At 37.1% G+C, this 11,039-nt stretch overlaps 1 long non-coding RNA gene across 1 annotated transcript; it reads right to left on the reverse strand.

Moving 5' to 3' along the window:
• Positions 1 to 402: 402 nt before the first annotated feature.
• On the reverse strand, positions 403 to 6,465 carry LOC103884909. The gene is made up of 3 exons (XR_002522407.2): positions 5,992 to 6,465; positions 2,476 to 2,598; positions 403 to 844 (listed from the first exon to the last, which is right to left on the reverse strand). It is a non-coding gene; the product is annotated as an uncharacterized LOC103884909 (long non-coding RNA).
• Positions 6,466 to 11,039: the final 4,574 nt, after the last annotated feature.

Below are 11,039 nucleotides of genomic sequence, written 5' to 3' on the forward strand. Positions count from 1 at the left end.
CAATGCATAAGCCAAGTAGCCGTGAAGTGATGACAGCGGACACCTCTTAAACTATAACAGAGTAGGCAATGTAACTTCCAGGCTGTATTCCTCATGCTGATTATTACTGTGACCTATAACACATAAAATCCTAAAGCCTACCCTCTTTTAGTTCCTCTATGTTTATGAAAATAAAAAGCTATAGGTTATTTATTGATTTTTGAGACGGAGTCTTGCTCTTGTTGCCCAGGCCGGAGTGCAGTGGCATGATCTCGGCTCACTGCAACCTCCGCCTCCGAGGTTCAAGCAATTCTCCCACCTCAGAGAATGGGAGCTGGGATTACAGGCGTGTGCCACCACACCAGGCTAATTTTGTATTTTTAGTAGAGACGGGGTTTCTCCATGTTGGTCAGGCTGGTCTTGAACTCTTGACCTTGTGATTCGCCCGCCTCAGCCTCCCAAAGTGCTGGGATTGCAGGCGTGAGCCATCATGCCCGCCAGCCATAGGTTATTTAAAAGTAACTGAATGCAACAAGAATCTAAGAATGATGCCACTCCCTTCCTGGGGCATGAAAGATGTATTCAACATTTAGAGAATTAGAAAAACTGGTTGTGATAGTCAACAGCAGCAACACATAAAAACAGGCACTTAAATTACCTCCATACTAAAGGCGCAGTTACTAAAAAAAATACTCCCTTTGCTTCCAGCAAGAGTGATCTTCTCTCTGTTAGAAGCCAAAAAACAACAGCTATTCATGGTTCCTGTAAAGAGGTCTCATTGCTGCATTCCTCATTCCCTCCGGTTTGTGGCTGATTTTTCACTCTGACCATCAGAGGCACTGCCCATCAGCTTGGCCTACAATATCTGTGGAAGCATGAGAGGTGTGATTTATTCATTCCAGACTAAATCTTTAGGTGAGAGTACAAAATAACCCAGCAGAAAGTTCTGTGCTTAAATCAAAGCAATGACTGCAGACAGACCACACCCTCTTTTTACTTAAGATTAAGTTTAAATCAATCCAGATCAGAGTTTGAACCAGTGTGTCCATACTTGTGGTGACGTGTGCTGGAATGTGTTCCTTGTCTCTGACGTGACTTGGACCTTAAAGCAAACCACCAGAACAAAGGAATGTGGAGCGTCAACATAGAACATGGAGTGTCATTGTCCCGAAATGCTCTCATGTCATGAAGACACGAGTGGTATATTAAGATGGTCCAGTCTAACTGTGAGAATAGTTTGCCTAGATAAAGAGGTTAGAAATGGAGTCAGTGTTTGTTTTCTTTTCTTGTTTTTTTTTTTTTTTTCTTTGCCGGTTTATGCTGGGTTATCCTGAAATATATTTACTGGTGAGAAAAGAAAGTTTAGTTGACTTACTAAATCTTCTAGGTTGGTGCAAAGGTAATTGCTACTTTTGCCTTTAAAAGTAATGGCAAAAACTGCAATTACGTTTGCACCAACCTAATAGAAGACTATGGTATGTGAGAGAAGCCTAAGGAAACATTTGTAGCAGTCGCAGTGAGGCCAGAAAGCACCGACACAGCACTGGGCCAGGGTTCGTAGGTAAGGTGGGCAGGCACTGTTCTTCCTCCTTAGTAAAACGTCCTGCTTTCTAACTTGCTAATATCTATGTAGAATTGGATGGGGAAAGGAGACAAAAATAAATCGTGTAAAATGTAATACTGGCAGCTATTATTTAAATAATCAAATTTGCAAAACATGGTAGGATATGTGTTCTTGGAAGGACAGTGAACTGATATAGGTAGAAATGAGTTTTCCTCACTCACAAGATTCTTCAGTTAAAGAATCAGAACTGTAACTTATTTAAATCTCCATTTACATATGTATCGATCTAGCCTACATTTAGTGCCTATTATCGCTCTGACACTCAGGAGAGGATTGGAGATGAAATAAGGTCCCTGGCAACGAGAAACTTAGAGTCTGCTAGGAGGAAATTTAAAGGTAAGGGTCACTAGCAAAATCACCACAGTAGTGATGCTTTCCAGTACATTGCCTGGGAGCCCCTTGCCAACTCAGAGCTCTGGGCCCCCTCTCCTTCTGAAGTAGGAGGAACTTTTGATAGGTGTCTGCTTTTGATAAGAGGCTGCCCCCTTCTAGGTGTGCTGCTATGGGCCCTGTTAGAAGCAATAGTGCTATAGAAATTTGCTGAGGAAGAGTGTGGCTCCCAGCTCCTGTGGGAGCTACATCAGCACCAGCTTTAAGCAAGGAGGGTCCTTCGGCTGTGTCTCCGGGGAAGGTTGTTGGGGGTGGGGAGGCGAGGAATGGGAAGCAGGCATTCCAGTTGAAAAAGCAGCATATGAAGACCCATGAGGGCAGAGAGAGTACCTGGAATCTGGAGACCCACTGGTGGGCTGGCATGGCCCAGGCATGGGGATGCTGGCAGGAAAGCAGATGTGGCTGGGGCCTGCCTGCCCCCCCAGACCCTTTTATATGTCTTTACACTGCTGTACTTCAAATGCTACAATCCTCGGCCTTACCCTCTCTGGGTTGGAGTTTCTTCACGTACAGCTCAAGAGAGTTGGGTCAGATGTTTCCTAAGGAGCTTCATAGGAGGTACAGAGTGTGTCCCTTGCCCTCCTTGAAGTCTCACAGCAAATCAGCTCCATAAGTAAAAAAAGAACAAGTCTCAATGCAAGCCCAGAATCCTCTTACATGGCATTATTTGAATACTATTTATATTGGTTCTTGATGTTCAATGAAATGATTGAATTAAACCTGAAGGCACTTAGAATGTTCCAGCTAATACAGACAACATCGTTTTTTGGCGTTAACAATGACTAGAATGACAATGGCAAGCATATCTCTATCAAAATCACTTTGTCATGTGTTCATTAATGAGATGATATTAAGGTTTTGAACATAAAAGAGTTCATCTTTTAATTCATTTAGGAAAGTTATATTGAAGTCTATACGAAAGGACAGAAAGACAAAGAAATCCCCAATTAATTTCCATCTGATCACATTCAGAGGGGATTCTCATGCTGAATAAACTATTTTATTTCCTTACGTAAATGCCTTTGCAGAGTTCTAGCTGAAATTCATTTGGCACAAATCATGAGTCATTCTATAAAACTGCTATCTGTATAACATAGCCAAAACAAATTTTTATGTAATTGCTATGAACTGTGTTATCTCCTGTGCTACTCAGTGTCAACTAGGCAGAGAGAAAATTTCCCACAGAGTTACAAAGTAAAACAAATTAAATTATTCATTTAATAGTATATTATTTTAATTAAATAATGAAGGCCAAAATACTGAACCTTATCACTATTTTTTCCATAATAGAAAAATTGTATGTTATTACCAATGAGCCATGTTTGCCAATATGTTTAATTTGAACTGGATCAAACCTTTGCCTCAAATTCTAATTTGCATGAAATAGAAAGGCATTACAGGAAACAACATCATGAAGAAATAATCAAACAAATCCAAAATGTGGGGTGTTCATCAAGTTACTTGAACCAGATAATTAAACGACATGAAGAAGAGACATAAAAGCAAACTTTAGGGACTATTTGGACTAAAAAGACATATGGCAACCTTGTAGTCTTGGTTAAAAACAGACAGTCCAGGTGCGGTGGCTCACGCCTGTAATCCCAGCACTTTGGGAGGCCTAGGTGGGCGGATCATGAAGTCAGGAGACTGAGACCATCCTAGCTAACACGGTGAAACCCCATCTCTACTAAAAACACAGGTGAGCGTGGTGGTGTGCCCCTGTAGTCCCAGCTACTCAGGAGGCTGAGGCAGGAGAATGGTGTGAACCTGGAGCTTGTAGTGAGCTGAGTTGGCGCCACTGCACTCCAGCCTGGGCGACAGAGCAAGACTCCGTCTCAAAAACAAAGCGAAACAAAACAAAAACACCACTCTATTTATTATTGGAACAAGTGAGCAAGTGGAAAAATTTTAAAGTGGTTGAGATATTAGATAGAAATGATATTGGATGTTAATAATGAATTAGTTATTTTTGATGGGATAATGCCTTGTTTATGCAATACAATATACTTTGTTCTTAGGTGAAGCAAGCTGAAGTTGTAGGGGTAATATGTCATCATGTTTTGAACTTATTTGAATTTTTTCCAACTGGATGAGTCAATGTATATGTATGTATGTATCCATGTGAGTGTATGGAGGTACAGTTCTGTGTGCGTGACTGTATTTCTGGAGAAAGAGCAAACAAAAACGCAAACATTAACACTTATGAACTCCCAGAGAAGGCTGAATGACTGAAATAATGGCTTAAATGATGGAAATTGCTATTTCCAATGATATTATATATCTTTATGGCATTATAGTTATAGCAAGTCTAGCAAAGTTAAATTTAATAAAAGATAAGAGCACACATTTTAACTGATTATAGGATACAAAGCAGACTAATGAGTATTAATGTTTTTTTGTTTTTTTTTTTCCTGAGATGGAGCTTTGCTCTGTCACCCAGGCTGCAGTGCAATGCATAATCTTGGCTCACTGCAACCTCCACCTCCTGGGTTCAAGTGATTCTCCTACCTCAGCCTCCCCAGTAGCTGGGACTACAGGCATGTGACACCATGCCTGGCTAATTTTTTTTGTATCTTTACTAGTAGAGACGGGGTTTCGCAGTGTTAGCCAGGATGGTCTTCATCTCCTGACCTTATGATCTGCCCACCTCTGCCCCACAAAGTGCTGGGATTACAGGCATGAGCCACCACACCCAGCCTACAGTTCACATTTTAATAAGTCACTTTCCCCTCTGTGTCATATCTTCTTAGCTATTAAATATGTCATTAGAATTACATAAAAAGTGAGGCTCAACATTAAGGATGTATACAACCATATTTAACCAGACCTAATGTCTCCACGTCTAGGACGCCCTTACTGCAAGCCTTACCAGCGATTGACATACAGTGGCATAACCTATGAAAGGGGCACCACGTATCAGAAATCAAGGAAATCCATAGAGTTCAGTAGAGTCCAGAAGACCAAGACTAAGGAAGGTTGTAGAGGTCGGGCCCTCCGTGTCAGAGGAACCTGAGTGCTAACACTGGAAGAAATACATACTGGCATGACACATGAGAAAAAGAACTGGGGCCATATTATTATAGTTACAGGAGGATAAGGAACATAAAAGTCCCTTTATTTAATCTTGTTTAATATAGGAATTTGGGATTGACACAACCTTTGGAAGAAATGGTGGGTAAAGTTCAAGAAGTCTATCTCAATGATTAGGGAAGATAATGCTTAGTATGTCAGCCTGCAGCACTGAAGAGAATGGTTCTCAAGAGACTACTGGAGGCTGCTGCAGTTTTTAACAGGCTCTCTGAAGCTACCAGGGACTTTCTAAATCTGTGGTCCTGAAGCTGGTGTTCAAAAACTCTGAGGAGCTCTGGCAAATCTTGTATCTACCAGCAAATGGGGCTGCCACTGCCAACAGAGAATAATGGCTTCTCCTTCTTCCTGACCTTCTAAACCTCACGAACGTGTGTCTCATTGGAAGGGAATGCTGAGAAATATTGTCCTTAAACTGCAGAGGAGCCCTTGGAAAGAGATGGCACTGATGTTCAATTGCAAACAGATAATCAAGTATAAGCCATGGTTTTTATGCAAGTGAGAATCTATATACCCCCTTTACCCACAATTCACCTCCAAATAAAAACAATGAAAGAATGCTTCCACCTAACTTTCTGCAACTATTACATGTACCATTGAAGACATGTTCACTTTCTTTCCAGAGAGACACAAGCCCCAAGTGTTAATGTATCCATCTCGAAAACATATCCATGCTTGCTCTTGTTCAGTAACAATACCTCTTTGAATTAAATAGCTAATCATTTAACTTGCATGAGATAAAGTAAAATGAAGGAGGAAAAAATAGTTAATGTAAACACTAATATACATATGAACACAAAGAAATGTGGAGAGATTTTCTTCCAGGATAATTTATCTACCTATCTACTTATTTAGTTATGTCTTCCTGAGCCATACACACCCTTTTCTCCCCTGCCTGGGAAGGTACATACTTTCAGTTTAGGAGCTTTGTAGAGACGCAGACTTCTGCTGAATTCTACCTTTTTTCCAATATTTCAACTTTCCCATCCACTGTGTTTACAATCTACAAGACTGGTGTTGAACTGTTCAGTTTTTCTCCAGAATAAACACCTAGGACTTGGAAAAGCAACATGAGATCAGTTGATGGGTTGATCAAGGTAGGTATTTGGATACTCTAAGGACTTTAAAGTATTCTGTTATCTAGGCTTTAGTCCCACGATCTGGTGCCATTGCATGGTTCTGTGGGGCCAATTCAAAGTTCTTGATAACTAACGTCCAGTAATTTCTGATTCTCTTTGCTCTTAGAAGTCTTGTATATTTTTATTCCTTTTATACAATTTTCATTGAGTTTAAGGAAGGAGAGGAAAAAAAATACACAACCAATTCTTAGACAACTAAGCAATACCAGTTATTTGAGGAAAATCTCTACCATAACAAACACCAAAATGAGGCAAATAGAATAAAAAAAAAAAAAAACCTATAATGGGGGAAAAGCAATGTAAAAAAACTTTGAGAAAATGTAATAATAATTGAAGTAACATAACAGAATGCCAATAAAAACAGAGAGTCACAAACTAAAAAGTATCGATATGAGAAAAATAAAGGATTCATAAAATTTAAAGATGAAATAATCTGAAACTAAAGTACAGAGGGATGAAGGAAAAATCAAGGACATCTATCAAAAAGTAGAAGAAAAACACAATGAAGTAGAAAACAGGAAAAAATGATTAGAACATAAAACAATCAATCCTAAAAGATTAAAAGTTAAAAAAAGGCATTTGGAAAGAAATTATAAAGGCAATAGTGGAGATAAAAATATTAAAAAACAATAAATGGGAGTTGTCATGATGGAGGACTGATTCAAAGCCTAGTGACTTGAATACAAAACATACCTACACTAAGGCAAAACACCAAACACTTAGAGAACCCCAGGATTAAAAGACAAATTCCAAAAGGCCCAGAAAAAAATTAGATCACTTATAAATAACAAATTAGAATAAGTCTAGCATTTTAGAGGCAACAATGGATATTAGATTTGTCATTAATTAGAACTACAGGTCTCAAATATTTTCATTTCAGAATCCTATCCTCTTAAAAATTATTAAAGTAACATGTACAGATTCCTAAAAATATACAATCTACAAAGACTGAATCATTAAGAAACAGAAAATACAAACAGACCAATAGTGACCAACGAGATTGAATCAGTAATCAAAAATCTCTCCAAGAAGAAAAGCCCAGGACCCTATGACTTCACTGGTGAACTCTATCAAACACTGGAATAAGAATAAATGTGAATCTTTCTCAAACTCGTAGAAAACATTGAAAAAGAGAAAACACTCTCAGACTCATTTTATGAGACCTGTTACCAAAATCAGACAAGGATGTTACAAGAAAAGAAAATAATAGGCCAATATCTCTGATCAACATACGTGCAAATGTTCTCAACAAAATACAAACCAAATTCAATGACACATTAAAAAGTTTAAGTGTAATTTGTTCCTGGGGTGCAAGGACGGTTTAATCTATGCAAATCAATAAGTGTGATATATCACATTAACAGAAAGCATGTACAAATATATTAAAATTTCAATAGCTGTAGAAAAAGCATTTGAAAAAATTTAACATCTTTTTGTGAGAAAAACTCTAAACAAATAGGGATAGAAGGAATGTACCTCAACATAATCAAAACTATAAATGACAAGTCCACAGCTAACATCCTACTGAACAGTAAAAATCTAAAAACATTTTCTCTAAGATCAGGAATAAGACAATAATAACTTCTTTTATTCAACATAGTACTGAAAATTCTAACTAAAGCAGTTAGGCAAGTAAAATAAAAGCCATCCAAACTGAAAAGAAAGATTTCTCTTTTTGCACGTAACACAATCTTATATACAGAAAATCCTAAAGACTCTACCAACAAGGTAAGAATTAATAAAGAAATTCAGTAAAGTTGCAGATTACAAAATCAACATACAAAAATCAATAGCATGTACATGTGCTACCCATGAACTATCCAAAAGAGAAATCAAGTAAAGCAACTCATTTGCAGTAACATCAAAACGTACTTTAAGAATAAATTTAACAATAGAGATAAGTTTCCTACATACTGAAAACTATAAAACACTGATGATAGAAATTAAAGACAAAAATAAATGGGGCTGGGTGCAACAGCTCACACCTGTAATCCCACCACTTCAGGAGGCTGAGGCAAGAGGATCACCTGAGATCAGGAGTTCAAGACCAACCTAGCCAATATGGTGAAACCCAGTCTTTACTAAAAATACAAAAAAATTAGCTGGGCATGGTGGTGGGCACCTGTAATCCCAGCTACTTAGGAGGCTGAGGCAAGAGAATTGCTTGAACCTGGGAGGCAGAAGTTGCAGTGAGCTGAGATCGCACCATTGCACTCCAGCCTGGGCAACAAGACCAAAAAACTCTGTCTCAAATAAATAAGTAAATAAAATAAATGGAATGATATCCCACATGTAGAGATTGGAAGAATTAATATTAAAATGTCCATGCTACCCAAAGAAGTCTACAAATTCAGTGCAATTCAAATAAAAAATCTAATGGCACTTTCATAAAAACAGTGAAAAAAGAAACAATAATGTGTATGGAACCACAGAAGATCCTGAATAGCCAAAGCAATCTTGAGCAAAAAGAACAAAACTGGAGATATCACACTATCTGATTTCAAAATATACTACAGGGCTATAATAATCAAAACAGCACAGTACTGGCATAAAAACACACATATAGACCAATAGTGCGCAATAGAATGGCCAGAAATAAATCTACGCATTTGCTCCTCAACAAACGTGCCAAGAACACACAATGAGTAAAGACAATCTCTTCAATAAATGATATTGAGAAAACGGGATACACACATGAAGAGAAATGTATATGGACCCTTATCTCACATTGCATATAAAAATCAACTCAAAATAAAGACTTACCCATAAGACCTAAAACTGTAAAACTATTAGAAGAAATCACGGGCAAAAAGCTCCTGGATATTGGTCTGGGTAATATTTTTTTTAGGATATGACCCCCAAAACACAAGTAACAAAAGCAAAAATAGACAAGTAGGATTTCATCAAACTAAAAATCCCCTGCATAGTAAAGGAAACAATCAACAGAGTGAAGAGACAAACTCCAGAAGGGGAGAAAATAGTTTCAAGCCATACGTCCGGCAAAATACATAAGGAACACAATCACCTCAGTAGCAAGAAAATAATAACCCAATATAAAATGTGGGCATAGAATCTGTAAAGGCATTTCTACAAATCAAGACATACAAATGGCCAACAGGTATACTTTTAAAATGCTCACCAGCAGTAATCATCAGGGAAATGCAAATCAAAACCACCAGGAAATAGCACTTCACACTTGGTAGAATGGCTGTTACCAAAAAGGCAAAAGATAACAAGTGAGTGTGAGGATGTGGAGAAAAGGAAACACTGCACTGTTGCTGAGAAAGTAAATTAGTACAATTGCTATGGAGAACAGTATGAAGGTTCCTCAGCAAATTAAAAACACAATTATCATAGGCTTCAGCAATCCCCTTTCTGGATATATATGTAAAGAAAATGAAATTCACGTCATTAGGAGATACCTGCAACTTTCATGTTCACTGCAGTAGCCAAGATATAGAATCAACCTAAGTTTCCATCAGTGGATGAATGAATAAAGAAAATGTACATACACATGTGCACACACTCACACACACACACAAATGGAATACTACTTAGCCTTCAAAAAGAAGGAAATCTTGTCATTTGCAACAACGTCAGTGAACCTGGAGAACATTGTGCTAAGTGAAATAAGACAGGTCCAGAGAAGCAAACACCACACGATCCCACTTACACGTAAATTTTAAAATGTTGAACTCATGGAAGCAAAGACTAGAATGGTGGTTGGTAGGGAGATGTTCATCAAATATTACTAAATTTTCATTATAAAACATAAATAACTTCTGAAAATCTATTGTACAGTACAGTGATTATGGTTAACATATGGTATTGTATACTTAAAATTACTGAGAGTAAATCTTAAATGTTCTCATAACAAAAAGTGATAAATATATGAGGTGATGAATATATTAATTAGCTTTATTTTAATCATTTTGTAATGTATGCATGTATCAAAACACTACATTATACACCATAGATATACATAATTTTTATTTGCCAGCTGTATCTCAATGAAGCTGGGAAACATAAGACTTTTATATATGTCGGTTGTATCTATTAATACTTACTATTTTAGAAATAAAATCTGAAATTTTGTATTTTTTATTTATTAAAAAACAATTAGCTGAATGCATGTGTGTATATATAATGTATATTTTGTAAAAAGTAATTTTACTTTTAAAAAGAAAAGACAGAGGAGAGGCATTTTTTGTTTTTACCTTTTTCAAGTATCTTGAGTGTCTGGCTTCCTAGAAGACAACTGGATGTTAATAACTGTTTCTGCATTTCACTCTGTTGTGATGTGTGGCTTTAGTTTAAGTATATGAAGGAAATCTGGCTCACAACAAAAGAGAGAAACATTGTAATAACCTTTTATTATAATTGCGGATATTTGTCTGTAATACTACTAGAACTAGACAGGCAGTAGTTTCTTGCGATGTGAATCTGAAACAAATAAATCAATTTTTCAAGCTCTGTTACATTAAAATCCACTGGTCTATTTTGTACTTTGAATGATGGATCTTTTACCCATGTATGAAATTGTAACATCCTGCATTGGTCATTTGGAAAATACTGGTTCACTGAGTTTTACAGATCTTCCAAATCTTGACACATTTCATTTTAAAATATCAAAAAATTGCCTTTATTAATACCATCACCAATCTCATCAGAAAAGCCTTTAAGTATTGAGAAGCTGTCAAGCTCAGGCTTAAAAACTTAAATTTTATCCTTGGCTACAAATACTGTCAGTTGTTTTCCTTGAAGTGTCAGGTTCATTTGATTTGTTTTCAAGAAAATGTCTACCAAATGTCTACCAATGT

The sequence above is a fragment of the Papio anubis genome, chromosome 5 (genome assembly GCF_008728515.1).
Source record: "Papio anubis isolate 15944 chromosome 5, Panubis1.0, whole genome shotgun sequence".
In the NCBI taxonomy this organism is placed as follows: Eukaryota; Metazoa; Chordata; class Mammalia; order Primates; family Cercopithecidae; genus Papio; species Papio anubis.